Source organism: Betta splendens, chromosome 2 (genome assembly GCF_900634795.4).
Source record: "Betta splendens chromosome 2, fBetSpl5.4, whole genome shotgun sequence".
NCBI classification, from domain to species: domain Eukaryota; kingdom Metazoa; phylum Chordata; class Actinopteri; order Anabantiformes; family Osphronemidae; genus Betta; species Betta splendens.
Window position 1 is genome coordinate 4,428,215 of NC_040882.2, and position 5,962 is coordinate 4,434,176.

Here is a 5,962-nt window from a genome sequence, read left to right on the forward strand (position 1 = left end):
GATCAATAAACTCTTTGATTCCTCCCTTTTTTCATGCTTGGAATCTCATCTTTGCGTCGTGCTTCAAACAACACTAGTCGAAGCTTTCTTGGATCCCTAAATATACCCATTAAAAATCCATTAGGGCAGTATTGAATAATGGGAGGGAAATTGTTTTGAACTAGGTAAATAAAATAACATTTATGCAAATTTTGTATTTTTAGTTGTTTTTCTTTTTTTACTTCAACAATGGTGAATCCAACATAATAAATACAATTCGCAATATCAGCATCTTAGTCATGTGCCAAAATGCCACTGATGATAAAACAATTAGATGTTTCTTAGCAAAGCAGAGCAGAGCTGATGATGCATTTTTTGCTTCTTTATACTATTTCATTAAATTTAAGTTAAAGGTATAAACTGCAGACACTGCTTTACAAAGTTAAGATCATTTTTTAAAATCCCTTTTTACAGTGGTGTACAACACTTGCATATCACATCCTTTGGCAAGTGGAACAAATCTCCATGAGCTGTTCATCTCTCAGCTGTTTTTTTTACCAGTCATTGTACATTTATGGTGCCACTGTAATTCACTATTTCCTTTGAATCTGAGGTTTGACCTTCAGTTGGAGCTTGCTGTCCAACACCAATACCATTCTATGCTCGAACAGGATCTTTGTTTGATAAAATTCACTACTAGAAGGACTTATTTCCCCCATCACTACCCGCAAGTCCCCCACACAAAAATCACATACCGACCTACAGTATTTGCACCTTCACAAGGTACAGTAAAAACATTTTCTACACAGTAGAAATTAGATACATTGGCAGAGTAATAGCATTGGATGTTTTGTTTTGAGTACTGTACCGTAGCTGTGGTGAGCTGGGCTCCCTGCATATTCACATGATGAATGTTGGAGTGTGTTGAGAATAATGAAGATGTGTATGATAATTTACCAAAAAACATACAGTAAAAGTTAGCCAAGGAAAATGAAGCGTGAACAGTGGAAGTCCACACTATTCGTATGTTCAGTTCTGTACTACTCTTGTGGAGGTGGTCTTGGTCTGCGTGTAAAGTTTCTGATTAGACATGATCTTTCCCACATCCTTTTTTTTTTTAAACCTTAGAGCGATAGATGGGAGTGAGAGATGAGACTGATGAACCTGTCTTAACACTGGGCTACACGCTGCGGCCTGTGTTCAGATTCTTTGATGCCTGTGTGGAATTGCACCAGCAGTGCTTGTGACAGTTGATGCTGTACTTTCTTTAGTAGAAGGTGCAGCCACTGTTGGGTCATGATGTTCTTGGTCTGACATTTTTTAATTCGGTTTTGGGCTCAGCCTTCTGTCTGAAGGCCTAGTGAAGCTCGATACTGGCTCTGACAGTGAAGTACAGAAGTAAGCTACTGTCCAAACAGGCTGGTGTTTCATTTCCAAACAAGACCCCTCATCTGTTTCCCACCTTGGTTGTTACTGTAAGTAAGATATTACTGAGTCTAGATCACGGTCACGGACACATTGCTTGTATTATACTGTACTGTATGTCAGGCAGTGTTCTAGGGAGCCCCTAAAGGGACACAGATATATATTTTTTAGGAGAAGGCAAAAATATTTTTTTTATTTTTTATTTTATTTTAAAAATTTTAAAAATTTTGTGTGCTTTCCCAAGCGCACAAAAAGTTTCCCGTGCTCACGAGAAACTGCAAGCGTTAGCAATACTGAGTATTAGATAGGTCTCACTTCTTCGAAATGCGCAAATGTCAATGCAGGTCTTAAGTTTTACTTTGGCTTCAGATTACATTATAAGGACATTACAGGCTTCCTTGCCCGTCACCACCAATGTATTATATCAGAACGGCATCTAAAGCGACTGTTAAAGTCTTATTGACTCTTTCAGCAAAAGGGATACGCCAGCCTTGATCGGGTAATTGCCTTTATTCATGAACAATTGCCCAGATGATCATCATTTGGGCAATTGCATGGATACAGATGGATGCACACAAAATGCAAGGAGAATGCACTGCACATCATGAAGGAAGACGTGCGTAATTTTAAAAGAACTAGACCCACGTGGTGTTGAACTTAGATATCTTCATTGGTCGTTGGTGGTATTTTACTATAGGACCCCATTATATTTGGCATGTGGATTCCTACGACAAACTAAATTTTGTATCGGACATTGTATAAATGGCTGTATTGATGCGTTCACTTGCTTGCTACCAAATGTAGTTGGTGGCTACTTTATGGAGGCTGTCAAGTCAATTTGGGAACAGAGAACGTTAACATGCAAGACTTCCAACATTTTCTTTGTTGCAACGTACATGATGGATCTTCCATAGACAACTTCATTGAAGCAAGCACTTCCTGATGCGGCATTGGTTGCTCGTAGTTACAGCAGCTGTTTACAACAGGAAGAAAGCATGTTAGCTGTCCTTGTCAGTGCCTTGTCTGTGTTGTGTCATCTAAAGAAATGGATGTTAACAGTTTTTAAAGCTTTACAGGGAATAATCTGATGCAGTTTAAACGTCCCATTATAGAAGTAGCTTAAATAAATTGACGCCTTACCTCACCTGTACCCACTCACTACTGCGTTTGGCAGACACACACTTACAGTAAGATGAACTAGATGACACTACTAGTGTGTGGGACGCTCACAATTTGAGACCATCAAAAAACGACAGAGTGCCAAGTGATCTTTCACGGATCATGATCCTGTTTCCAAAACTCTGCACAAGTGAGGACTACCTTTGTCCAGTGGAAAGAGCTGATGTACAGATGTGTCACAATAATTGCACATTTCGAGGGAAATTTGTACATTTTGATGGTACAGTCACATCTGCATCCTCCCACAGATGCTTATGAAGGATTGGACTTGTACAGGTACTTAAATTTGAGAAATGACATTAGAGCGTCCCTGTAATTTGTAATATGTATGTGATTTAGATGTACTTGTATTTAAATTCTGAAAAAAAGCATGCTAGCAATTCTCACAAATTTGTGAGCATTTCACAATGGAGACATACATTCATACATTATGGATATTTTCAAAAATATGTTTCATAAATGCTTTCCTTTGTCACCAGATACAGTACAAACACAAGGAAAACAAATGAATGAAAAGTACAACATACCTTTTATTGAAGCACATTCTGTCTCTAAACAGTTATTGGCAGCTCAAACAATCGCCAATAGTACGAGTATGCTAAACATCTTTTGATCCAACAGTGATACTCTGCAGTTGTATTGCGTATACTTGCATATGGTACTCCCGTGATAGTCACAAATGTGAAAAACACATATTTTCTTTGAAAATTGGATAAAAGCAAAAAAGACAAACAGACCCAATGGGTCTGTTAGGGAACAGAGAAAGGTTTTGCATGGCTAAATATTTACAGTGGACTGTTTTGCACTGCATTTACTAAACAAGAACAGACTCTGTCTCCTTATTAATTTGTTTGGATTTAGATGTGATACACGAACACGCGCACACGCACCGTTTACAGATCTTGATGGCTGCTAAATGAGGAGCTGAAAAAAAGCTTCCTGTCTAAGACAAATTACAGGAGACAACACAAATGAGAAAATGTGCTTAAAATGAACCTTTTCAGTTTTTCCTCCGCTGTGTTGACACGGTCAGTCTAAATTCCTTACATTAGCTACACAATATCCATAGCACAGCAATCACCAGAGATGACATTGTCAAGCTCAGCACAAAACTCAGGGTATGAACTGTAGATACATGGTAACTTAAGAACTGCTCCACATGTGTGCAACAGGCCTGCGGCTTAAACCACACAACCTATTGAATGTTATTTCAATTTTGTCTTTGCACATCTATGTGGACCCTGTGCAGAAGTGCAAAAACTGTAACAGGTAGTTGAGGGCGGTTTGCTCCTGTGGGATTAGGATTTCGTTTGACGCTTTTATGATATATGCCACTTTCTAGTTAGATGCCCTCTTGGACTCAAAGTTCAGTTATACTGTCTGCATGTCATTGTGAATAGTTGTGCGAAATAATCAATTATGAATTTTGGCTCTTGAAGTAGAGCTTTATGTGCCATTGTTAAAATAGCAGTTTTTAGAGAGCACCTAGTGAGATGCACTTCCAATACTTTCGGTTCCATGAAGATCTTAATTATCTTGAACTATGGTGACTCTCCTTACTGTCACATGCTGGACTTCTTTTTCTGACACATTTTTCAGATGAGGGTCTGATGAATTTTCAGGATGGTCTGGTAATCCTGGGACATCAATGTGGGAAATCATAGGCCCATCAGTTGGTGTTTAATGCTGAAACATTTACAATGAATATAATTATGCAAGCCTGGGACCAAAATAATCCAAATGTAACTAAGAATAATTATATTTTTAAACACTTTCACATTTTAAAATGAATAAAGTGAAACCCACTTTATTCATTTTAAAATGTGCTGCTGATAAGACAAAACAGCATTTTAACCTTGTAATTTTGTATGCAAATAATGAGAAAAACAGTCTTGGTCATCGGTATCAAGCCTAGAAACAGGTCCAAACGGTACCGTCATCAGAGATGCCTGGATTGCAAAAGCAAAGGAAAAGCATCTTGATTTAATGGTGCATACCTGCTTGTGGACTGGTAAGTGTGATTATAAACATCTTCACAAGGTGTGTGTGGGTCGGGAGTTGAATGCCTGCTCCATTCACTTATCTATTGGAAATACAATGAAGAATCACACCTACCACATTAGCATTAATCTAGCGTTAGAATGAACATACTGTACATACAGCACGTACACACAGGTGATACTTGAAAAATCAGAGTAAAATCTTCAATCATTTCAGTAAAGCAACTTAAAAGGTGAAACTAATGAGATGGACTCATTACATGCAAAGTTCATGAGTTATAAACCCCCCACCCCCCAAAAAAATTATATAGACACGCCAACAGTGTTTTTTCGCATGTGCATTTCCCGACAAGATGTTCTGACAAACCACCTTGAAAGTTCCGTTGTCCTCGCAACTTGCAGCTCGGGCTCCTTCAGATGGTTCATTTGTCAATGTCCTTTGACGGCAAAATGCTCTGAATGCAAGTCGCTCCCTATATCTAAGTAAACACTGGCCTAACTCCTCATCAGTCATACAATTTATGACACTGATGTCGATCTGCAAAGGCAAATGTCAAAAATGTTAACTACAGAATAAACAAACCACAACAAGCTAGCAAAGTAGCTGGCGCAACAGATTGATTAAGTAAAGATGTCATTCAATGCATGCAAACAATTAAGTGGTGGCTCATTTACCTTGTCACCTTTAGCTGCTTGATGATATTTCCAGGTATATTTCGAAAATGTTTAGCTCAACCGCCGGTGCATCCATTTCATCTCAATATTTCTTGAGTCGAGCACCGTATAATTTCTCGTGCGCACACGGCCGTTTAACGCGAAAGTACAGTATCTCGCGAGAACACGAAGGTTTTACGACCGCACGTGATATAAAAAAAAAGAATATGCCTTTTCCTAAAAACAATAAATATCCATGTCCCTTTACGACCTCCGTACTGTTCAGTACTACAGTATGAACTTGTAGAATGTGTAGATGTTTGGGCATGTGATTAACCTTCATCTTCATCTACATCTTCATCTTCGTCTTCCTGGATTTTTTTTTACAAGTGGTGTTTTCTACATAAACTTTTAGAATATGAACCCCTAAAGGCCTTTAATCTCAGATTGATAGCAGTTTTGGCTATGATTCAATGAAAAACCTCATTTGTACAGTACTTTCTCTACATCTAATTTGAACCAAAAACAATGGGATGGCAAGGGGTTTTCAAGTTTTCTGTCATTGTTTTGTTTTTCATTTTGTTTCATCCTAAAAAAACCTCAGGTCAAAGAAAACTGTAAAAAAAAAAACACTTTCAAGTGAAAGAATGTCTCAAATGGAGTGAAATCAAGAGGAGAGAAAGAAAGAGGCATCACTGACTTATTAGACTGGTGGTCTTGGAGCC

The 5,962-nt window shown here is 38.2% G+C and overlaps 1 long non-coding RNA gene across 1 annotated transcript; it reads right to left on the reverse strand.

The window, feature by feature from the left end:
• Window positions 1–3,093: 3,093 nt before the first annotated feature.
• On the reverse strand, window positions 3,094–5,419 carry LOC114851389 (uncharacterized). Its single transcript, XR_003785045.1, has 4 exons — window positions 5,259–5,419; window positions 4,954–5,121; window positions 4,581–4,666; window positions 3,094–4,269 (listed from the first exon to the last, which is right to left on the reverse strand). It is a non-coding gene; the product is annotated as an uncharacterized LOC114851389 (long non-coding RNA).
• Between the last annotated feature and the right edge of the window lie 543 nt (window positions 5,420–5,962).